We start from the raw sequence: 26,069 nt of genomic DNA, 5'->3' as shown, positions 1-26,069 counted from the left end.
AGACTGCAGGTCAAAGGTCACCTTGGACTACACAGCAACTTCAAGACCAGCCTGGACAACTTAGTAAGACTATGTCTCAAAATAAAAATAATAAGGGGCTGAGATACAGCTCAGTGGTAGAGCTCTTGCCTGGCATGTTCAAGGCCCTGGGTTCAATCTCCAGCAAAGCAAAAAGAGAACAAATTAAATGAACACACAAGCATTCACTGAAAACACTTTGAAAAACAAAGAGTTTTTAGCATAAAGAACTTACATTGAATATTTTATTCCACAGCAACGATCAAGTCTTGGCTTTTCTACGTATACAATATGCTAAGTTAAATGGTTCAGAAGACTTGCAGTTCTGAAGGTCTCCAATTCTGTATGTTTTCATAAGTTATACATATATTTTAATGTTGTGGGCTTTTTGTGAAAGGCAAAAGAATACAAATACAGTCCTTTTCTAATGGAGTAGAACTACTCACCTCTTTTAGTAGCAAACTCATTTCTTTTTCTGTCCCACCCTTTTCACTTATTAACCTTGCTCCAAACTGTTGGTTCCTCATGCTTGAGGGTCAAAGCACTTTACTAACTACATGAGGACCTGAGTTCAAGGCCCAGAACCCCCATAAAAGAAGGGCACAGTGGTGGGTCATGCTCATCATACCAGAAGGCAGGAACAAGATCCCAGAGGCTCAGTGGGCAGCCAGCCTAGGATAACAGAAAGGCCCCATGTCTCAGTAAGAGATCCTGTCCCAGTGGTCAGCCTCTGCCTCTATGAGATGGAGGCCAGCCTCATCTATATAGCGAGTTCCAGGGCAGCTGGGGCTACGGGGAGACCCTGTATCAAAGCAAACCAACTAACCAAAGTGGACAGCTCCTGTGAAAGGATACCTGAGGTTATCTCTGGCCTCCACATATGTGCACAAACATGCACCTGCACCTGCACCTGCACACATACATAGGCACAGACACAAAATAAATAAAAAGAGTATGTCTTCCCTCCCCTTAGTCACTCAAAATAATTTCATTAAATAGTGAGGTTATGAATTTAAAATTTGCATTAATGCCAGACATGATGATACACAGCTACTCAGGAGGCTGAGGTCAGAGATTTACTTGAGCTCAGGAATTAAAGATCCACTTAGAGAACACAGAACCTTATCTCAAAAGACCCTCTATGGGACAGGGATGTAGGCCAGTGTAGCACCTGTTTAGCATATGCAAGGTTCTGGGTTCATTCCACTCCTCAGCCCTACCAAGTATCTTTACTAATGTATTTAAGCTTTGAGTTAACACTGCAATAACTTTTTCTTATTCAAATTTACTATTATGACTCATTGAACTTCTTTTATAAGTCCTTACTGAAAACTGAAGAGGAATTCAATTACTCAAAAATCTCATGAGTAAAAATGCAAAGAAATAGTTATTAGGCCAAAGAGGCTCTCAAGAACTTAAAACTAATAAAGTTAATAAGATTAGGTCTGAGACAAGTCCTAACTCAGGACTTCTCTATTCCTATTTTATGTATAAGTTATAGTAACACCAAAAATAATATTGGTTATTTGATGACACAGTAATAAGAAAGGAAAGTTGAGAGCAAAAGAAAAGAGGAAAATGAAAAAAATCTATCTTTTAAAATGTATTCCTGTATTTGAACTATACAAGTAATTTTAAAAGTTAATAAAAAAAAAATTTGAGAGTGTGCTTACTTAGCTTGCAGGAGGCTGTGGGTTTGATCCCAGCTTGGTGGTTGGGGAATTCTTAACAAGACTCTGATATTCAAGAAACCAGGTTGAGGACAGAGAACAACATTTAAATTAGCTTGACCACTTATACCTTGACCTTAACTTAACCTATGCAAATCACAATTTTTCTATCAATAGAATGAGGAAATCTCTCGTTATAGGAATGTTCGAAGCAAATGAAGTGATATGTATAAGACATTTAGCACAATAAGGGTTCCTAAATGGGAGGCAATAGTCAGCAAGAGCAGGCGTGGCCAATAGAGGGCCATTTAGACTGGGTATACCTAACCCTAAACAGAAACTAAGGAAACTTTAACCCAGACCAATAAAATAACTGGTGCTCACAATAATGACTTTCAGACACTAATAAATTAAACTGTACTTAGTATATTCATTCAACAAGCTTTTATTGACTACTGTTCTTTCAATTTTTTTGGTACTGGTATGTAAAGATGAGTAAGACACAGTTACGACCTGAAAGAACTTGTCCCCTGGTGAGGAGAGAAATGTAAACAGACGATTATGGTGACAATGTGTTAAGTGCTGTAAAAGAAATATGTATCGGGTGCTATGGAAGTACAGAGGAAGGAACAGTCAGCTATGCCCCAGGCAATCAGGACAGGCTTCAGAGAAGAAATGCCAAACAAGTAGGCTCTTGACAGATGGGCAAGATGGAGAGATCAGACCTACACAGCACAGAGCAGAGAAAACATTGGAGTGTGCACAGCACTGGAGGCCAAGGCAGGGTCTGAATGGTAACTTAATGGCAGTGTGGGGCTGGAAAAAAGAGACAGACAGAAGGCAAGGGGACCATGGGGAAAACTAATGAAATGCTCTGAATATGGCTGAATTTAGGCCCTGAAGATGTGAACACAGAGAGATGAGCGGTTATAACTCAAGTGCTACAATCCAACATGTTTGTTGTTTGAAATAATAAGTTCTAAAAGCAATAAATCTGAGGTTTTAGTTAAAGATATAACTCTCCTGAAGGAACTATTTTAGTGATTTTTGAGTTGCTGAGATTTGAATGCTACATAATTCATAGCCAAAAAAAAAAAAAAAAAGGTGTTATCTCCAGAAAATGCTTGATAATAACATTTCAGGTATTTTGATAATGGGTCAAGGTTTTTTTCTTATGATAAGGTTTGTATTTAGCTCTGATTAATTGAGACAAAAGAGAATTTAGTAAAATGTAAAGCGTAAGCTAACCTCCAATCAGTAACGCTTGACAGCTTGGCCTAGGAAAGCAAAAATCTTACATGTTGCACTTAATTGCTTTAGCTGAAGTTTCCAAAAAGGTTAGCCCTTGTGCTGAGTCTAATAAAACTCATCCTTATTGAAAAATACTTGTTCAAATATTTAAGTAAGAATTCTGTTTTATTAGTTGATATAAAATATATTGGAAGAAAAATATTGGCAACAAAGTTGAGAAACATAAACTATAAATCTTGTGGTTGTGTTTTAATTTCTTAAGGGCAGCGATGACTCCAGGACGGCAGCAACAAGATTACTACTACTTGAATAACCTTCAAGTAAACATACTTAGGCACTTGTTAAAACAAACATTATTCCCACTGCAGAAATTGAAGTTGGCAAGTCCTCTTAATAGCTTAAAAAACAATTTGAAAAGTAGCAGGATAGCAGCTTCTTTGCAGAGAGACTAATCATCATCATTAAAAGACCTTTAAAAGCAAATAGAGAATGGTCAGCCAGCCTGATCATCTTAATTTTTAATGAAAGAATATCTCCATACACATGTATCGATGTATAAAGTCACAAAGAAAAATCTATCATTTTAATGTTAGAAACTAATTTTAATGTTCACTTTTGCTGTGATGATCTATAATGAGAGGAAAGAACATAGGAAAATGAAAAGAAGGGAACATGGTAAAGCAATACGTAAAAACCTGTCAGTGATAAAATAAGCAGGGGTGACTCTCATAAAATGTCCAAATGGCTTTTTCTACCTCCATCAAGGTCACTTTACTGATGATGGGTTCACTAGGATGATAATGCATTTAACCACTTTCCTTGCATCTGACTTCGACCTCACAAATCCAAATGGTCTTGTTTAACTACCCTGGCCTTTCAGCATTTCCCTGAACAAAGATAATTAAGGAGATGTACTGCCCCTACTACCACAGGAATTGAAAGACAAATAAACTTTTAAGAGCACAGCTAGGTGTCCACTCTGCTAACGCACAACTTTTAAGCAGGAGGTAAAATGAAACAGTGGTTAAATAATTATAAAAGGTTAACAATGTTAAATTTTTTATATAAGATGATTTTGTTTTATTTAAAAGATAAAGGTATAAAAAGTGTTCCATACCACAGTTTACAGGCCTCTGGTAGCAGGCCCTCTCCTTCGCTAGTAGAAACAGTATAAGACTAAGGGAAAACTGTGTTGTGCACAACCTAACACACAAAGAATTCATGAAAATTCTAACATTGTTTTTTAAAAACTAGGTTTGTATGTATAACTAGAAGGAAAAAGCTGAGGAGTTTTTCTATGTTAATTCTAAATTGGTCGTTCTGGGACAATTGATAATGCATTTTTCCACCTAACTGCACAAAACAAGACATATCAAACATTCCTTAATATTAAGGGAGGGGAATAATAACACTTAAAAGAGAAACTGTTTTTCTTTTAAATAGTATTTCATATGGTTTTCTAAATATTTGTGTATACTTTTCAACTATTATTCTTTCCTTATGAAATTAATTTGCTATCACATGTCTGTGACATAATTTGCTTCTAAGATACCAAAGAGGAAGTTGTTTGTAACTGAACACTGTGCAAATTAAAAGTAAATAGAGCAAAACTCAAATATAAGATTTGAAATTGAATAGCTAAGTCTATAACTAAAATTAATATACAAACATCAATTCTTAAACCACTAGTTTCTTTGAAAAATTGTTTCTTACATATTAAAATGCATACTTTCAAGCCTGCTAAACATAATCTCAACGCCTCCTATTTCTATAAGGAGAAACAAACTTTGAAGTGTCAAAAAACAAACTACCAATTCCAAATTGCTGTAGCTGGACCTTATGTCAAAGGCCTTAGACATAAATTAGTATTATAAGAACTTTTCATTCTAAACAAAACTCCAACAAGTCATTCAAATTTTATTTATTTTTTATTATCTATAGCTAGTAAAATCTTTAATGCCAAATTACATAATACAAGTAAATATAATGAGTTTCTAATGTAAACTATCTCTTTTAAAAGAAGGAACTAAATTGTTATTTTTGGCTTTGAAATATTGGTGTTTCAGGATGTGTAAACGCTTCCAGACAATAACAGCCAAAAGAGCACTTATGATTGAGTTCTTATAGGCTATGTTTATATGCTTCAAACTTGTCCAAATCAATGGGCTAGAGCCAAAATCTTGATAGTAATCCTAATCTAAATCTTTGGGAATCCTCATGTTCCTCTAGCCTAGTCCTCTGACAGCCCATATCTTCCCACTCCTTTCTCTCTGCTGGGAAGTTGACAACTTGTTTTTGTGACTTGCTGTACTGGCCAAGAACCAGTTACCAGATGATATAATCCATTAAGCACTCTAATATATATGGTTTAGATTTTTGAAACATAACTATTAAGAACTTCTGATCAAACCCAGAAGGGTAGAGTTCACTGTAAGGTTTAGAACAACAAGAAACCTAAAAAGCTGTTTGTTTATTTACTTACTTAATTCAACATGTCACTCTACCTCCTACATGTTAACATTTTCACAACTTCCAACTGTCCTATAAAAATATACCATTTCCAAGTGATAGCTGCAAACATATTCAAATCTACACCAAGAATATTTACAGCAAAATTTTAATTTAAATTGCATAAGTATGTACGCACATATATGTATTTACACAGTTAGAAACTGCAATGAAACTGTAATAGATCATATTAGTTTGAAACAAAGTTTTTTGAAAGTGAGGAAGAGTTAATACAAATTAACTCATCTGGACAGCAATTTAAAACAAACATCCAATTTTTAGTATTTACTTCTACATAGAAAGGTAGTTTGTTAAAAAATCTTTGTTTAATTAAAGCCTAGGAAACAAATTTTAAACATAAAGAACTGATCTTCCAAAGCTCAATCTCTTAATTGCTGATCAGAGCTGAAAATAGATCCTTTCTCTGTGCTAATTGAATGAGTCTTGTTAAACCTTTTGAAATGCACTTTAGAAAATACAAGAATACAGCTTAGAACAGGTTCTTTAATTTGGGTCATTTTCTGTTGCTTGCAGTGGTGACGGGTGCTTAGCAACGCTGTTCTGGTGGCCCTTTTAAGGAAATGAATACCTGGAATACAGCATTTTAATCTATTTTATGGCATTAATTATCAAGATCACTGTATTTAGATAGTGCCTCTTCTGCCACTTGCCTACATCATGAAAGACAGGCGTCCCATGATAAATTGAATGCATTATTTCAGATGACAGAAGATCCCATGCACCCCTTTGCCAAGTGAAAAGATGTAAAACCTAACAGCAAAGAGAAGCCACAAAAAGGTTAGTTTAAATGTTTAGACAAGGATATTACATTGAAAATCAGTGTTCAGGAATCTGTAAAGGAGTTCATATCAAATTGCTTTTCTTAAATCTTTAAGGAAAACTAAATTCTACTGTGCAACACACTAGGCCACTGATAACTAAGAAGCATGATGCAAAATCGCCAAATTTATTAAGATTTTATTTGGCAAGGATTTGCTGATTATTCAAAGTGTTTTTATTAGAGAACTTTTACATGAAAAATAAAAAATATTTAAATTAAGATGGAGATATTCATTTCAAATTTATTATTATGTGTTCAAACGGTTCCTATCAGGAAGATGAGGAAAAAAGGAGAAACACACAGCTACCAAGTAGTTTCTAAGAAATTAAACTGCTATGTTGTGCATTTTATTAATAGTCAATATAACTGGTTAAGAAGCTAGTAATCAAATATTCAGAATATCCCTGTATTTTCTAATCTCAATTAGCATTGTTAAAAAGTGTAACTCTTTGAACTTTTTTCCTCGTAATTACACAATTCATTTTAGATTTCCTGTCCTGTAGACAGTGACGTGTTTATATCTCCATTTTTCTCTATAGCTAATAAGAGATCAAGTGACTCACTCTTTGTCTAGAATATATCCTAATTTCAGTCTTAAGAGCTACCTTTTAAAAGCTTTCACCACTTAGTCCTCAAAGACCAGACAGGAACCAGATTCACAACCTGCAATCCTGTTTTTAAATTTTCAGTCTATCAATTAACATACAATCAGCATCTCTTTAAATTAAACAGATTTCCACTGCATTTCAAATTTATCATTAGGCTGTGTTAAATCACAGGATAAAATGGAATGACATAAAAATTTCTCAAGTTTGTTAACATCTGAAAACATATGGACTCTGCTTGGGGTTTGAGTGTTCTGAGCATTACTGTTGCATTTGAATGCTTGAGAATCTGATGGAAAAATGTGGGGCACAGACAGTAAAGGCTGCACTCAAATATCCTACTGAGAGGGAAGCTTAGTAAGTTAACTATATTTCAAAAACGCCTTCTCTGGATATTTTCAATCCCTTCTTAAGAACTACTCTAACAATTAGCTCACAGAGGTCTCTGGATGGCTCTCTGAAACATTTAAAAGCAGAGAACAAAAGGTTTATTTAAAAAATGAAAACCTTGGCTTGTACAACTCCAGACGTGAATCTGCTTTCAATTACTGAAAGTATTTCCACTTCAGTGCAAGGGGATCAAATCTTCAACCACACCATCTTAAGGCACTGAATTTGATTACATTAGGCTTTCAGAAGACAAAAATGACTTTGTGACACAAGCACATACATCTGTATGTATCATTTATAAGATACTGCAGAGATAGGCACACAAGAACGAGAGGGCGGAAATGTGGTCTCTCATTGTGAGAGCTGCAGATCTTTGTTTTATTAAAATACACACAAAAATTAGCGGATTAAAAAAAAAAAAAAGTAGCACAGATACTGCCCAAGTTTTCCCAAACCATTCCCAACTCTGTTTCCACGGGAGTAACCTGCATCGAAGCACATCCGCAAAGTTGAATTTCTCTTAGAGATCGTGCTCTGTAAAACCGTCTCACGACAGAAAACACAAAGTATTTCACCGGCGAAAAAACGGGCCCTTTTAATTAGCAAGATTATTTTGTACCTTTTTTTCCCCCATTAAGCAATTAGTATGATGGATTTCGGTTAATGGAATCAAAAGGTTGATTCATGTACGCTCGATGTAGATTTTTAAACATTTCAGACATAAATTATTCAAAATCATGATCGCTAAGATTTGCTCCCAACACATTCTATAAGATAGATGGCAAAAGTCAAAGAACGCAGGGGAGGCTTTAAAAAAAAAAAGCTTTACCTCACAGACTAGGTAGACTAGGGCTGTATATTACTCATAAAAAAATAAAAAATAAAAAACCATCTAATTAAAAATGCCGGGAACAAAAGACTCCATCTCCCCGCAGCTACCTGCACCACTCTGGGTGGCAGAGTGTTAGGGAAAGTTCTGCCTTCACCTCCCTAAATCCTTAAAGCTGGTCCCGCAGGGGTTAAAAAGCCATCTCATTTCAGATGCTAATGTTGCCTCGGCACCCATTCCACCCCGCGCGCGGAGCCTCCTCCCATCCCGACGCCGCGGGGACCAGTGCGGGGACCAGTGTGGGGACCAGTGCGGGGACCAACTGGGGTCCAGTCGGGAACCAGTCGGGGACCAGTGCTCAGCCCACGCCGGGACCATTCGGGGACCAGTGAGGGACGGACGCCGGGAGCAGTCGCGACCAGTGCGGGGCCCGACGCGGGGACGCCGTCGCGTGCCCGAGAGCGAGCGACCCAGGAGCGGCTCAAGCGCGCTAGGAGCCGCCTCAACCTCCCGCCTCATCGCCCTCAGCCTCCTCAGTCTCCTCAGCCGCCCGCCCTCGTGCTCTCAGCCTCCTCAGCCGCCCGCGTCCGGCCGCGCCCGCCGCCGCTCACCCACCTTGCCGCGGCGCGCCCTCGCTGTGGCCGTGCGGAGCCGAGCCCAGCGCTGCCAAGTTGCCTGGGTCTGGAGCGTATCATGTTACAGCGCCGGGCTCCAGGCTCCGGCTGCGAGCTGCAGCCAGACATGATAGGCTGAGGCTCCTCTGTTTACACCCGGCCGCCGAGGGGGCGGCGGCGACGCTTAACCCCTTCGGGCCGGGCACGGCCGCTTCCTCCCGCCCTGCACCGGGTACACACACACACACACACACACACACACCACACACGCACACGCACATGCATGCACACGAGCGCACACACAGGCACACGCGGGCCGGAGCATCCCATGCCACAGCGGAAACTGCTAGCGAACTGCTGGGCGGCACGCTCCGCGGACCCCGAGGGGAGCAACCAGCCCCGCACACGCGCGCACACTCACACGCAGACCCGGGCACACCGGGGTGTTCCTGATGCTTCGCAGGCTGCTGAGGCTCTGGCGAGCATCGATCTCTTCCAGCCCCTCTACTTTCCCGAGCTCATGGTGTCTTTGCCCCCCCACGCCTTGTGACGCCCGCCCCCGGCTCGGCCACCATGCCTGCCCCGCACCGCTGCGGACAGTCGGCATCCGGGCCAGCTCGCTGGGGTCGGTCCGGGACGCGCCGCTCGTACCTGCGGGTCGGAGGAGTCCACGCGGGCCCGGTGTCGCTCGCGTGGCCCGGCGTGCTCGGCGCGTGGGTGGGTGTCGCCTGGGAGCGCCGCGGGGACCCGTGCAGCCCGCGCTCTCCCTGGGCCTCCGCCGCCACCTCGGCTTTCCCTCCCCGGGACCACGCCGGGGCGCGGGCCCCTGCCACCACACCCCCCTTCCCAGAGGCCGAGGACAGTCCCCGGGCCTGGGGCTTCCCAGCTACTCCAAAGGAAGCGCCAGGCAGGACTGGCCAAGCCAGATCTGGAATAGCTACTGCATTGTAACCAGTTTTACTTTGAAATAAAACATACTTCAGCATCGCTACGTTTCAATTTTGATTCCCTCAAATTGTCCCTTCTCCTCCTTCAGCTCCGCTTTCATCATTGTTTCATTGCCTATGGTCCAGCGTCCTGCCTTGCTTGAATTTCTCTTTCTTCTAGAACATTCTGCCAAACCCAAACCCGCGCAGACACTACCTCCATTAAGCGGGAGTGAGAACTTGAACGAATGTTCATGAATTTTTAGATTTACCAGTTTTTTTTTTTTTTTTGAGTCCCTCCGAACTCAATTATTTTCATATAAAGAAAACTACACTTTGTGACATTTGTATTAATTAACATATTCTAGTTTTAACTTATAAATTACACCTCCCAAAAATATTGTAAGAAAGAAACTGTATTTTCTCCCTTCATTTTTCATTGCAAGATAGAATCGACTCCACCTCCTCTCCCTTTCCTCTGGTACAGACCAAACACTTTTCACAGTCCCAGTATTTAACAAAACCATGTTTATCTTCTTTGACTGGGGGATGGATATTACCAGTACCTCAACTTGTGACTTTTAAATCTAATGGTACAAGACTGTGAATACAGTTCCTTTCTCTATAGAGAGTTTCCTTCTTGATTTCCATTCCTCTCCAATACATCCTTCACACCTGGAAACATCCATGGCTCCTCCACATTTAAGCAAATCTCTAAATCTTAGAGTTCTTTTCCTTCAGCAATTAGGGCTCTACTGAAAATCATGACTCACCAAATACATCCGGTATTTTGAATATCACAACCAGACAATGTGTTCTGAATGATCGGTATATAGGACCTTTAATTGGCATTATTATGATATTGCAGAAGTTATTTTAAAACAGCAATTATCTAAAATGTAGACATTCCTTTGACAGCCTAAATTTTGAAGTTATTACAAGGTTTTGAATTTCTTTCTCTTTAGTAAAATTGGGTCAAAAAATAGAACAATAGATATTTTGTAGGGCACCAAAAGAATTCTAAACTTTTAAACAAATACCTTCCTAAGTCAACTATTTTGAAAAGAATCATTTCACAGATCTTGCAATTCATGACTCTTCTGGCAGTGGGTAGAATGAAGTTATTGCAAATAAACATTATATAACCTGAAAACAGAGCATGAAGAAGCTGTTCAATTGGAATCTTAGACAAATTAAATAGGCAGAACACGTGCAGTTAAAATTTCCTGAGACCTGGGGGCTTGTCTGCACTTTGGAGATGCATCACCTGATTTTTGATGACTATAGATTTGTAGATCTGAACTATAGCATTAGAAAACAGAAAGATGGACACTCTACCAGAGGAATGAATGGTTCTAAGAGCTTAAATAAATCACAGTTTGGGTCAAGATGAATCTCAAGAAGACTGGTATTTGGCAAGCTCCTTTCCCCAGATGAATGCTATGCAAATTGGTCACTGATTGATAGCATTTATTAAAATTCCAATTTAAAATGCTAATTGAGCAATGTCCATTTATAAATACCAGATCCAGGTTGGGCAAATTTTTATATTGCATTATATTGGAAGCATTCTACATGTGTATCTAGTACTCATTTCTGAAATACAAAACTATTACACATTAGACAAAGACAACATCCCTTGAGAATGAGCAGGGATTTACTTTGAAAGAGGCTGACTAGCAGCAGCAGCCAATATGGAAGAGACAGAGCAAGAGATGTGATGCTAAGCTATTTCCTTAGCTGAAATATGACCAACAGTTTCCACATACATCTTCTAAAAATATCCAAGGTTTTGTGACCATGCCCACCCATGTATTCAATCACTGCCATCGTTTACATACAAGAGTCCAGCAGAGTCCCACAGAGACACATACAGTCATAAGGCACACGTTCAATTTGTTTTCTTCTACTGTAGTTGACCATATTGATGATGTCAGCCATAATTAGCACTGAAGACACTGCCTTCCATAACTGAAGCACTTCTTGTGTAAAATCAACAGAATTCCCCACAGTTTCATGAGCAGACACTATTAAATATGTTGAATTATGTGGCTATTTTATGTTGTGAATAAATAACCACATGGAATCATACTTGTAATATTAAATGAATTTTACTTATAACTAAATTCAGTTCTTTAGGCATAAAAGCCTAATGACTGCATACCACAAGGAAGATTTTAAAAAATGCATGAACCAAACCAAAGCAAAGCAAATTGTATTTTTTTAAAAGTCCAAGAATGAGCAGTTACTTCAAACTGGTACTAACTTAGCTTCATATTAAGAGTGTGTCTGACCTCTCCTTGTTTAAGCCAACAGACTTGAAGAGAAATCAGAGTGAAATAGAAACTAAGATGATTGCCTTTCTTGCTAATTATTAAGCACTGAAATATTGTCAGAGATACTAACACAAAATAAAAAAAACCAAACACATAGCTATACTAAATACAAGGCTATGATAAAAACAGACACAGAGAATTTCATATTATGAAAGCATTATATTGAGCATTTGGCACATCTTTTTTGTTTCAGTTCTGGGCATAAAGCTAAGGTCTCTTGCATGGTAATCAAGTACTCTGCTGCTGAGCTGTAACCCCAGCCTGAAGCATAAAAGTTCAATTCTTTAAGCTCCTATGAACAAGCAGTAGTATTATTCCATTTTTAGATAAGGATACTGGAACTTAAAGAGGTTAAGTGTACCCATCTATGTATAGTGTGCTATGACTTAAATTCAGTTGCAAGTGTGATGAGCTCCCCAGTCAGACACTAACCATTTTACAGAATTGACTGAGCAGATAAAACTGGTATTAGGAGTGTAGCTCATTTTCTAAACCAAATTTAGCAAGATAAGATACATCAACTACTTGAAAACATGATATTCAATTTTACAACAAATAATTTATGGATTTGGGAGGAGGGAACAAAGAGACCTACTACCTTCATTTCTCCTGTTTTAAAAATACTTTAAGAGGTTAAGTAACAAGCTGTGCCAATATTAGTCTTGTTTGCAAGCTGGAAATCTGTAGGGGGATAAAACGATCATAAAATATTCCTAAACACTTGATTTAGGGATTATTGCATGCCAGTATGTGTCTGTCATTGCAGTTTGTCTAGAAGGATTCTGCTAAAAATTGTACCTTTATTTAGAAACAGATTTTCTTTTTAAAAATAAATATATCAAAGAAACTATGTTCCCCAAATTATAGTGCACTGACATCAATTGGTACACAATAATTGTACAATTACTCCACTTACATGCTGTGAATGAAATTTTAGATTTTTATCTAGTGTTTTGCTAAGCATTATTTTGTCAGGAGCACATAACTTTCTAACTGCTGTGTGGACTCATAAGCTGACATAAAACTGTATTTAAAATCATATTTTTCCTTCTATTTTCTAATAAAGCCCAAAGACCATTTGTAACAGAAATAAAGGTTTGAAAACAAAATCTTATAAGAAAGGCCAATTCATGATTTTTCATAGATGTCTACAATGAATCTAAAAAATATAAGTGATTCTTTAATTAATCCAACAGGAAATTCCACTCACAATACACATATATATTTTACAAATCTTTGAAACAGCCACATGTAAACTATTTCAAAATGTAATTTTTTTCCTTTGTTTTCAAAGCTGTTAAATTTTTTCACCAAAAAGGAAGCAAATGATTTCTAAATCTGGTGCATGATAAAGACCTACAACTCTTCCTTTAGCTACACAATCATGCCTGAGTGCCGAAACAACTGGCCTTATTTCTGTCCTAATTCAGATGACCTTGGGCAGGAGCCTGCTGAGTCTTCTGCAGTCTGGATAGACAGGGAAGAGGAGGAAGCAGAACCTGAGTGTTTGTGATGAGGTCTGGACTCCTTGCAGGGGGTAATCAAGCCATGCACTGTATCCAAATGGCTTGGTGAGCTGGGCCTTGTTACTGGCAAGTTTCCAAATGGTAGGGAAGGGAGTAAGGAAGGGGCATCATTCCTAACTGGTGGAGAGTGTTGGACAGGGCAGAAAGCAGAGATTCCAGAGGAATCTGGAAGGCCAGCAAGAGTTAGCTAGAGGTGGGAATGCCAGGAGCAGAATGTATATAGCGAGACCTGAGGACTCCAGTTTGTTACCAGCTATTCAAAGGCAACAACAGAAGGTGTCTGCAGTACAGAGAAGTAGAAAAGTTGAGTCCCATCCTGGACCTCCAGACTAGGGAAGTGCAGGAGTGGCCAAAGTAGAAGAAATATTGCTCATATCTGGCCAATGGGTGCAGGGTCCACAGGCAGCGAGATTAATTCTCAGGCCCACCCAGGGATGGCAGTGTTTGTCCATGCTTGGCAACTAATTGGGGTTCATCATATTTTAGGCTTTGAAAATAGGAATGCATCTCGGAGTATTTTGCATATATTCTCTAACAGTTCAAGTTTAATAAATACAGATGTCATAAACATCAATGAATTATTTCAATTATAGAGCATTATCATTATCTGGACTATTCATTCCGAGTCATTTCCTTTCCCCATTCCTAAAACATTGGTCTCAAAATCAGTTATATATCAAAACTCTAGGCATCATGTTCTTGAAAATAAATTACTCTATTTTTTTTTTGTCTTAGAAAACCCAAAATTACTTATCCATTGATAACCAGTGATAAAGTGACTTCAGGTAAGAAATTGCCTGTCAGTTACTGGCTGCTGAGAAGAAGAATCAGTTTTCTTCAGGGATGAGCTTCCCAATAGGTTCTCCAACTCCAAATGGTCATCCTTAAACATGTGTGCCTAATATCACCACTAAATGATGCACACATATGAAATATACACACATATGTATGGATATGTAACAATGATTAAAGAGGTCAGGCTATTGAAAGGGGGGATGGAAGAGGAGTTGGAGGGGGAGAAATAAGAGTGGACATGATATAAATATAGTACTCATGTATGAAATTGTCAAAAAAAAACAATTAAAAAATAAATCAAAAAGAAGTTGCCCACGTAGGAATAGTTAGATACAGGTCAAATCCTTTATGCAATAAACACAACACAGAAAGCACATAGAGTTGAATATTTACCTTTTAAAATGTATAATAGCAAACTTATTCAGAAAACCAATATGCAGTGAGATCATTCTTGTCTTTGTCAACAAACAAATGTAGATAACTAGCAATGTGTAAATTCCAGGTGGTTTCATTAAAAAGCCACATAGAATAGAGTCTAAAGATCTGTGAACATAAATTGTGTAAAACTGTACTTCTTTATGCCACTTTGGTACATGCTTGGCATCTCTGCTTTTCATGAGACCAATCAAATCTTGCTTGTCATTTGATTTAGGAGGAAGTTCTTTGTTTCAGCTTTTCATGATCAGCAGAGACTGGCTTAAGGGCTCTGCTCCTGTGTTCCCATTGAGCTATGTAAGTACCATTTTTCTAACAGTCACCACACCATATTCTAATGTCTGTCTCCTTGTCTATAACTCTTTCCAGATCATAAATATATCACAAGATAAAGACTGTTGGGTAAGGGAAATTTTTGGAAAAGGAACAATTTTTTGCTGATTCTCAGCATGTAGCATAGTGTCTTGCACAAACTAGACATCAAATAAATGTTGCTTTGGGCATGATGAATTATTAGAAAAAATATAGTCCGGGTTGAAGAAATTGTTTGCTAATTAAAACCCAATCATTTGCATTTACTACACTATTATTATATAATTATTCTTTTACTGTGTCTCTCTGTGTCTGTCCTTGTGTCTGTCTCTCTGTCTCTCTCTCTCTGTCTGTCTCTCTCTCTCACACACACACACACACACACACATACATTCTCATCCATCTGCACTCCTAATGTATCCTACTTTTTGAGAGTCAAAGTTCTGATCATTATCCCTATATTACACATATTTTTGTTATAGAACTACGAGATTAGAGAAGTCAACATAAATATATGATCTAGTCTGATGATACCGCTCAGATTTCTCTCAAATATAGCCCATCAAATTTAACATAGGGAATTTTTTTTTTTTTTTGGTCTTTTTGAGACAGGGTCTCCCTGTAGCCCCAGCTGTCCTGGAACTCACTATGTAGACCAGGCTGGCCTTGAACTCACAGAAATCTGCCTGCCTCTGCCTCCTGAGTGCTGGGATTAAAGGCGTGTGCCACCACACCCAGCAAGAGAATATTTTTTTAAGCTGGACTGTGCTTTATCCATCCCAAGTATTTCATATTGTTTATTCAAGGTGTCTCTGTTTTGAGAGTTGCTAACTTAAATCTCTAAAGCCACCATTTATAGCCAGTGCTCTCAAAATGAGTATCAATGAAGAACAGCTGGCCACCATTTTGTCAATGAGGGCCCTTCATACACTTGAAGATGATTGTTCTTCAATCTTCCCTTAAATACAATGTCATGCTAAACTCAGGTTACTATGATTTTACCACTTCCCCATGCATCAATTTTTCTAGCTCTTTCCCCATCTTACCATTTCCTGTCTAAACTTCTTGTTTATACAGGGTGGAAGTAGCTGAGAACCACAATCTGTCAGAACCAAAATTAGAGATGGGGGCCCTGGAAAAGAATAAGTTTTAGTAATTGACAATAGGCTTAGCAAAAGGAAATAGAGTGAAGTAAGCATTTCACTGGTTATCTCCATATAAATGTGCCAGAGAGAGAGAGAGAGAGAGAGAGAGAGAGAGAGAGAGAGAGAGAGAGAGAGAGAGAGAAGAGAGAGAGAGAGAGAGAGAGAGAGAGAATGGAAAGAGGTGATTGAGCTCTGTGCTGGAGCATTATGAGCCCAGTGTCACAGCGGTGCTATTTATGAGCACAGATGAAATAGCAAAGACAGGGAGAAAGCAAAGGGCCTGGCTTGAGCCTTGAGAGAGTACTGACATCGTACAGCCATGAAGAAGAGGTCAGCCACTAGGGAGAGAGGAGGTGGCCCCCAGGAAATTGGAGAAAATCACCAAGATAACCTGACAAATCCTGGAGGAGAGCCTTCAAGATCTGGGACTGGGAATGGGGAGGTGATTGTTAACAAGACTCCATGTCCAGACTAATACTTAGGATGAGTGAAGAAAAAGCTTTTAAACTTGGCAGGAAGAAGCAATTTGTGAACTAAAGGAAAATAATTTCTTGAAGAATAATGGGGTGAGTGTCATATTTAATAGTTGTTCAAAAGCAAGTGGATGTGGGGAAAGAGAGAAAGAAGCCTAGCGCATAAGCTAGACTTTTTTTCTTCTTCAAAGTATCTAGGTTTTCATTCTACTCATATTTATTGAATAGCTATTATGTGCCTGAAACACCTTTTACCTGACAAGTCTTCCTTAATCCACACAGGGCAAGACTGGTTTAAAATCTGGAAAGAATACTGTGTTTCCATTATTTTAAATGCTCTGTAGGGGATGCACCAATTCGTTTAGGTAAAGTTCTCTGTAGGGTCTGCATCAATTTGTAAAAATCAAGTATGCTTATGGTTTTGCTAGAAGCAATTTCAGTGGTAAAATCATACAAAGATACATGAGTTTAAAAAAAACTGAGGGAAAGGGTGGTGGTGGAAGGCAGTGGGAAAGAACACAGGGGGGAGACAGGTGGGTATGGAAAATTCCAGTTAAGTGTCTCATGTTGGGAACTTTCATCTTCTGGGTGATAGTAAACTCCTGGTGCTGTCTCTTTCTCTTAGGAGAACTGGTACAGAGGGAATTAGGGCTGCCAGAATCATTGAAAAAGACAATAAGGGCATCTATTTCATGGACGCTAAACTAATTCCAGGGGCTATGGCAAAAAACACTGAGGCACAAGTCCACAAGATGATTTGACACCTGGTAGTCCAGATGCTTTAGAGCCCACCATTCATGGTGGTAATATGACTTGGAAATACAAACCACCATGAAAATACAAATAACTATATTTCTGGCCAAGGGCCTTTGCAAGATTTTCAATAAAAGGTTTGTACAATGTGATCATTCAAATGAACTTCAAAGAATAGGGTGAAACAAGTTTAGAGAATTTTAGGATTAATTTCATAATTCTATTCATTAGATCAATGCATCACTGTCACTTTAACTAGTGCATAAGATAGCTTTAATTCAGATGACTTGAGTAGGCTGAATGAGAGAAAGGCTTTAGTATCAGGCACAAATCTATGCTGAATAACCATATCATTGGTGCCCTGTACTCTAAAGGGAATGTTGGGTAAGTCTACTTCACAGAGTTTCTGGCAGGGATTCAGAAGGATTCTTAGAATCAGAAATTATCTAGCCAGAAAAGTACATCAGGATTAGGGTGTAATTAATAGCAATTTATGATAGTGAAAAAGGTCCTAAATTATAATGGGTCATTTTATGTAATAAAAAGCTAATTCTAGCCAGACATGGTGGTGCACACCTTTAATCACAGCACTTGGGAGGCAGAGGCAGGTGAATTTCTTGTTTGTTAGAGGCCAGCCTGTCTACATAGTGAGTTCAAGGCCAGCTGGGGCTACAGGGAGACCTGGTCTCAAAAAGACCAAAAAAAAAAAAAAAAAGCTAATTCTATTGTTGTATTGTTGGTGATTATTTCTAACAACTTTAATAAACTCTGAATTTTAACAATAAACATTAAGAAAATTGTTGGTCGAAATTCAAATAAGCAGGTATCTTTTTATTTCTATCTTAGGATATTTGAATAAGCATCCTTGTGACTGATAAAATGGACTCACTGAAAAATAAAAGAGCATCAAGAAGGCAAGACAGCTGCAACAATCTGTACATTGAAGTCTGGCATGGTGGTCCACCTGAAATTCCAGCATGCTGAGTCCTAGGATTTTGAGTTCAAGGCTTGCCTGGGCTGCATAATGAGCTCCAGGCCAATGCTGGCCTATGTAGTGAGAGGCTTTGTTTTTAAAAAATAAATGCTTTATGAGCCGGGCGTGGTGGTGCATACCTTTGGTCCCAGCACTCGGGAGGAAGAGGCAGGAGGATCTCTGTGAGTGCAAGGCCAGCCTAGTCTACATAGTGAGTTCCAGGCCAGCTGGGGCTACTGGGAGACCCTGTCTTGAAAAGTTCCCCCCCAAATGCTTTACATGTATATTATATATGCATATGTATTTATAGATGATATATATCACCTTGAAATGAATAAATGAGTGATGAGAAGAAACACCACAAATTTTCTAGAATCAGGAAGCCTGGGATCCGGACATGGAACTTCTGTCTGGCTCCATGAAGGCTCCTTTCTCAGTCTTCCTCCACATCCTCCACCTCCTCCACGTCCTCGCCTCCTCCACCACCTCCACCTCGTCACCTCCTCACTTCCTCACCTGGTCCACCTCCTCACCTCTTCACCTCCTCCATCTCCTCCACCTCCTCTACCACCTCCACCACCTCACCTCTTCCACCTCCTCTACTTCCTCACCTCCTCACCTCCTCCACCTCCTCACTTCCTCCACCTCCTCACCTCCTCACCTCCTCCACCTCCTCACCTCCTCCACTTCCTCACCTCCTCCACTTCCTCACCTCCTCCACTTCCTCACCTCCTCCACTTCCTCACCTCCTCCACTTCCTCACCTCCTCCACTTCCTCACCTCCTCCACTTCCTCACCTCCTCCACTTCCTCACCTCCTCCACTTCCTCACCTCCTCCACTTCCTCACCTCCTCCACTTCCTCACCTCCTCCACTTCCTCACCTCCTCCACTTCCTCACCTCCTCCACTTCCTCACCTCCTCCACTTCCTCACCTCCTCCACTTCCTCACCTCCTCCACTTCCTCACCTCCTCCACTTCCTCACCTCCTCCACTTCCTCACCTCCTCCACTTCCTCACCTCCTCCACTTCCTCACCTCCTCCACTTCCTCACCTCCTCCACTTCCTCACCTCCTCCACTTCCTCACCTCCTCCACTTCCTCACCTCCTCCACTTCCTCACCTCCTCCACTTCCTCACCTCCTCCACTTCCTCACCTCCTCCACTTCCTCACCTCCTCACCTCCTCCACCTCCTCACCTCCTCCACCTCCTCCACCTCCTCACCTCATCACCTCCTCACCTCCTCCACCTCCTCCAACTCCTCCACCTCCTCACCTCCTCCACTTCCTCACCTCCTCCACTTCCTCACCTCCTCCACTTCCTTACCTCCTCACCTCCTCCACCTCCTCACCTCCTCCACCTCCTCACCTCCTCCACCTCCTCACCTCCTCCACTTCCTCACCTCCTCCACTTCCTCACCTCCTCACCTCCTCACCTCCTCACCTCCTCCAACTCCTCCACCTCCTCCACCTCCTCACCTCCTAACCTCCTCACCTCCTCACCTCCTCACCTCCTCCCCTCCCCCACCCCCCCCCCCCCTCCCCCCCCTCCCCCCCCCCCCCCCCCCCCCCCCTCCCCCCCCTCCCCCCCCCCCCCCCCCCCCCCCCTCCCCCCCCTCCCCCCCCCCCCCCCCCCCCCCCCTCCCCCCCCTCCCCCCCCCCCCCCCCCCCCCACCTCCTCCCCCTCCTCACCTCCTAACCTCCTCACCTCCTCACCTCCTCACCTCCTCACCTCCTAACCTCCTCACCTCCTCCACTTCCTCCACCTCCTCACCTCCTCACCTCCTCCACATCCTCACCTTCTCGCCACCTCCACCTCCTCCACCTCCTCACCTCCTCCAACTCCTCCACCTCCCCACCTCCTCCACCTCCTCCACTTCCTCACCTCCTCACCTCCTCACCTCCTCCACTTCCTCCACCTCCTCACCTCCTCCACCTCCTCCACCACCTCACTTCTTCTTTCCTCTCTCCTACTCTTCCTCCTGCTCCTTTCTTCTTCTTCCTCCCCTCCTTTTTTCCTGTTCCTCCTCTTCCTTTTTCCTGCTTCTTCTTTTGAGACAGGGTCCCATGTGGCCCAAACTGGACTTGAACTTGCTATGTAGCCAAGACTGACCTTGTACCCCTGATCTCAGCCTCCCAAGTGCTAGGATCACAAGCATGCATGACTCTGTTTCCTTTGTTATTTCATTCATTCATTTATTTTTATTTCTAGTCTATTTTTATTTCTAGCCTCATCTATTATACATAGGATTAAGGCTTTATTTATTTTTGAAGAATAAAGTAAGGGAACCACATATTTGTCTCTGAATGTAGACTCCTTAATGCAGAAGGATTTTTAAAACACCTATATTTGTCTTTATTCTACTCCGTATGTTAATAGATTGCAATGGATGCAAGAGGCGGGAGGCTGGGGATTGACACTCGGTGGTAGAGTTCCTGTTTAGCATGCACTAGGCCCTGATTTTGATCCACTCCCCAGAACTGAAAACATAAAGTGAGAGATATGTTTCCTTCATAAGAAGAACATTAGTAAGTTTTTTTGAAGCCCAGGTATGTGTGAGCTACATTATCGTGTCCCACAGCCAAATCATGTATGATTATTCTCCCTGTTTTACATACACATTTTGAGAAATGAGCCATTGGGAAGTTTTGTTGTGTGAATTTCATACAAGCATAGTTAGTGTAGACTAACCACTTGGGCATGGCTTTTGATGCAGTCAAGTGCTATAGTAAACAGATAGCTATTACTGGCAGAATGTTACAACAAACACCTTTTTAAACAAATAAAAGTTAGTAAACTATAAAATAGTAGTTAAGAATACAGTATAATATATGCATTAACCAGTGACATAGTCTTCATAATCATTCTCAAGTATCATATACTATATATAATTCTGTACCAAACTTTCATACAACGGTGGTACAGGTTTGCTTATGCAAGCCTTACCATAAGCATGCCAGTCATGGTTGTGTTAATGCAATGAGAGCTGTTCTTCATGAGTGACTGGATTTTTCAGCTCCTTTCAATTCCATGGGCCCACAGTCCCCCCTATGTGGTCCTGTTGGTGACTGAATTGTGATGATAGGGCTCTTGACCCTGTGTTGCTGGGTTCCTCTAATGACATTACATCCTCTCAACCACTTCAAGGAGGGTGTTTTACAAATAGGAGGTTCTCAGTCATTAGAGGTAGAACATATCACCCATTTCCTACCTCAAGAGATCACATAGTATCAGCGCATATCAGACCAAAATGGAAACTTAGTGATCACTGCTTCATAGCATCCTTCTCAAAGGGCAGAGGTCAGACTGACACCACACACATGCATAGCTGCTATTCATGATATCCTTCCAGGATATCATATTCATACGGCTATGTACCTGGAAATTTGCCTTTGTATATAAAACAAATGTCTCTTCTACTTATTAGTGATCCTAAATATTGTTAACATACTGCCTCCTTAAACAAAGAAGGGGCTGGAGAGATGGCTCAGTGGTTAAGAACACTTGTTGTTCTTCCAGAGGACCAAGGTTTGATTCCTAGCACCCATACGGTGGCTAACAACCATCTGTAACTCCATTTCCAGAAGATCCAACGCCCTCTTCTTCTGGCCTCCATGAGCACTGCACAGCACTTATATACATGCAGGCAATACACTCATATGCATAAAATAAAAATAACAAATAAAAATTAAAAACAGAAGTAAAGAGAGGCAGTAAGGTGTGCCTAAAGGATCTGTTAAGGCAAGAGCTGAGCTACTGTCACTAGAAAATTAGAATCCTTACTACCTTCACAGTCAAACATGAAATGGTCCCACCTCCTCTGATTAATATGAGATTTAAATTAATATCATTATGCCAAGCAAGGGAAATGTCTAGTTTTCTTACTCCTAATCAACATGTTTATTATATCCTATTTTTTCTAAGGGGTGGAGATGAATAGTAAAATAAAGTAAAAGATCAATCCATATTCAATGTTCTTCTGTTATAAAGAAATAAACCAACTTCAGGTCTTTTTAATGCATGTACCGGTTGTGAGTTCACTGCTCTCTCCCCCTGTGAGAGAATAACTGAAGACCATCACCTTTGTCTGTAGAAGTAGAAACTACAGATGCCTAAAAAGAGACTATTTGAAAATCCTTAAATTCATCCTTGTGCCTTTCCCCTATCCTATTTCAAATCAATTTCCTATTTTCTCACATTCCTCCTGGCTGGCAGCTGCTCCTTCTGGACCTTTCTCTGGCCCAAAAGAAGGCAGGCAGGCCCACAGTTCCTGCTCAGCTGATGTCAGCCCTGTTCCCAAGCTGGAGACAGAATGTCTAATCTCCATATTATAAGCAGCTTCCAATTGCCAGAATCTTAAAAAGCATCTTAACACTGAGTCCCAATGGCTGGGGTCTCCTGTCTTTCTGATCACTGGAAATTAAAACAGGTATTCTGGGAATCAAGGCCCTTACTGAAAGGCAAAATAATAACAACCAATTCCTGGTCCAGACACTGAGGAAGAAAGTTTCACCTGCAGTGTAAACACTGGAGATAGAAGTCATGCAATGAAGACTGTATTTGTAGACTCTCTGAAGCAATACAACGGAAGGAAAATAGCTTGCTCTAGCAGTCTGGCAGGGAGAATTGACTCCCATGAACAAAATCATAACTTCCATAAAACCACAGAACTGGAGAAGACCACCAGCAAAGACCATGACAATATTTCCCCTGGCCCCGCAAAACAGAGACAGCTACTTAACTGGAAATGGCATCTAGCCTTGATTTGTTTGAATTTGCATTAGACTCTTCTTGGGATAAGTCCAGGATTTGTTTTTATAGACTTCAAAGATACTAGTAAAAGAAGCACTTGTGTCCTAGCAATCCCCATGGAAAAACCCACATCTTTTCTGCATCCAGAGCTCTGCTGATTGTTGTGAGAGCAGTGTGTTCAGATCCTAGGTTCAGCTGTGATGGGTGTACACTTTGGCTTCCCCACAATGGCCCATTCCAGCGAAGAGGACTGATCATTGCTTGGCCAGGCTTACAAAGGCTCTCATCTAACTTTGTTTTTGAATGAATTTCTAAGAACCTTTTGTTGTTGTTCTGCAAAGAAAAATGTCTTCTGGTCTAATCTCTGAGATGCAATCTGATAAACTCAAAACAGAAAAAAAGGGCTGAGAAGACGGCTCAGAGGTTAAAAGTGCTTCCTGCATAAGCTTGAGGGGTCTGAATTCCAATTCCAAGAACACAAATCAGGTAGAAGGTAGGGACTGTCACCTGAAATTGTTCTCTGACCACATGTGTGCCTGCACTTACACAAACACATATTGTACACAGAAACATATGCATATACACAAAAGATATAAAAAAGCCTTTAAAAATAAAATATACTGATATACCATTCTTCAATTTTAATTATATGAAGTAAATCATAAGCCTCTACTTATTGAGGTTACATTTTTACTCACACCAAGCTCTTGTGGTTTTTCTCTTTTACCCCAAAGTTATTGCCAGTCTCAAAGTTTTCTTCCTTACCATCGTCTGTCAGAAGAAACAGTAGCAGTTATATTTTCACAGCTACCACTCCATCTATGTTTTCATTTGACTTCTGAGGCTATTTTACTTCTAAATCACAGATTGATCTTAAATACCTGGATAACCTCACACATGGTCTGTTTTCCCACTCCAATCCATATTATACCTAAATCTTCCTAATGACTTATTTGCAAATGGTCCTTCCCAATTAAACCCTCCTTTTCTATTGACTAAAGATAAATAAATCCAGTACCTCAGCCTATCATTTAAGGCGATCATGCAGTATCTTACAATCCAAATTTCTCAGCTATACCTCCACTCTTTCCTAGCTCCCTGTCACATTACTCTCTCTGCCCAAGTGTCCGTCCTCCCTTCTCCCTCGTTTCCTCTCTGCCATTGCCCACGCACCTACAGTTCTTTTATTGCATGTCCTAGATTCCAGGCCAAGCTCATAACCAATCATGTAGAGTCTTCAACAGGCTGCCCCCATAGATACTTTAAATGCAACATGTTCAGGCTAAACTATCTTCCACAAACATCTCTTCTTGCATTCCCTCTGTTGTGAAACCAAACTTCTATCCATCCAAATGCTCAAAGCAGAAACTTGGAAGCCATTCTTGAACACCTCCCTTATCTTCACTGCTGGCTCTATTTCCCACACCCAGTCATTCCATAGATTCTGCACTATAGTAATTTTTTCCACCACGGTCACCACCATTAATATATTCATCATTTTCACTTGAATGCAATAAGGCACCCACTTTTATTTTATATTCCTCTACTACATTCTTCACATTGCATTCAGAAAAATCATTACAAAGAAATTTATGATGATCATTGTATTCCATAACTGAAAACTTTTTAATTGCACCTGCCTTGCTACTAAGATGCAAAAAAAACTTCCATGTCTTCAGCAAATGTGGTGAGACTCCTTGTGACCTAGCTGCTCCTGCAGTGTTAACCTCAGTCATCCTTCCCTGGCTAACTCTTAGTGGACCTTCATGGCTCAGCAAAACCATCTCCCCTTCTAGTCCTGAAATCTTTTCTCTCCTGATGGTTGGATACCACTTAATTATTGCAAATATTCACTGTATTAAGAAAATACAACACTCATTGCACTTGTTATACTGTATATATTATCTTAAAAGTAATTCATATTATCCAGGTGTGATAGCACATGCCTTTAATCCCAGTACTCAGGAGGCAGAGGCAGGTGGATCATTGAGAGTTCAAGGCTAGCCTGATCTACATGGGGAATTCCAGGCCACCCAGAGCTACATAGTGAGTGTTTGTCTCAAAAAAGCCAAAAACAATAAAAAAGTAATTCATATTGTTAAACATGAGGATAGAATTTAATTCAAGGGTAATACACCTACCTAGAATGCAAACGGCCCTGGGTTGGATCTGGTACTACAGAGACAAAAGCTATATTAAAAACAACACAACTCAGCAACACAAACAACAGAAACTAATCGTGGACCTAAATAACTTAAACCTAGGTGTGCTTTAAGAAACAAACATATCTCTGTTTACCATACTTCTACATGATATGGAGAAATTTCTTATTCTATTTATATGTGTATATACAAATAAAATTCATAATGACATTGAGTATTGATTTAAAAGTCAGTTTTGATGGACACAAATAAAATTTAAGGTTAGTTTTTAGCACCCAACAATATCAAGTACTGCTTAGCAGTTGTATGATATCATGGGATTGGAGGAGTGTGGGAAAGAAGCATCACCATTTTAGCATAAAAATTAGTTGCGTGTCATTGACAGATAACATTCTTTGTGTCTTTCAGACACAAAGATTATTCTCCTCACTTTGTAATAGTAATAGCTCAAAACTCCTCAAACAAATTTTTACCAATTAAAACATTGAAGCTGATGATAGTTTTGGAAAGAATTTGCCTCAGGATCTGTTGGGTCAATAAACTATAGAGAATAGTTTACTAGCAATGGGAAACACTGGACCCTGCTCTTGTGTATCATACATATTTACACACACATAAAATAGCATTTTTCTTTTATGCTTGTTGGAACAGAAAAGCACTTATACTAATATAAGTCCATTAGCAAGACTTAGCCACCAAAATTGGGAAAAATATCCAAAATGCAAATTATTTCTCATTTGATTTTGTTGTTATTACT

At 40.2% G+C, this 26,069-nt stretch overlaps 1 protein-coding gene across 4 annotated transcripts in view; it reads right to left on the bottom strand.

Moving 5' to 3' along the window:
• Nucleotides 1–26,069, bottom strand: part of Tenm3 (teneurin transmembrane protein 3) — a 654,883-nt gene that overhangs the window by 352,928 nt on the left and 275,886 nt on the right. The window contains exon 1 of one of the 4 annotated variants that reach the window (XM_029570442.1): nucleotides 8,728–9,246. The exons of the other annotated variants lie outside the window; for them this stretch is intronic. The gene's annotated coding sequence lies outside the window, so the exon portion shown is untranslated. Of the gene's footprint in view, nucleotides 1–8,727; nucleotides 9,247–26,069 lie in introns of those variants that run through there. 4 annotated transcript variants of the gene reach the window in all.

The sequence above is a fragment of the Nannospalax galili genome, unplaced genomic scaffold, assembly GCF_000622305.1.
Source record: "Nannospalax galili isolate Female #2095 unplaced genomic scaffold, S.galili_v1.0 scaffold461, whole genome shotgun sequence".
NCBI classification, from domain to species: domain Eukaryota; kingdom Metazoa; phylum Chordata; class Mammalia; order Rodentia; family Spalacidae; genus Nannospalax; species Nannospalax galili.
The sequence above is the reverse complement of the archived record's forward strand: the minus strand, read 5'-3'. Positions and strand labels throughout refer to the sequence as shown.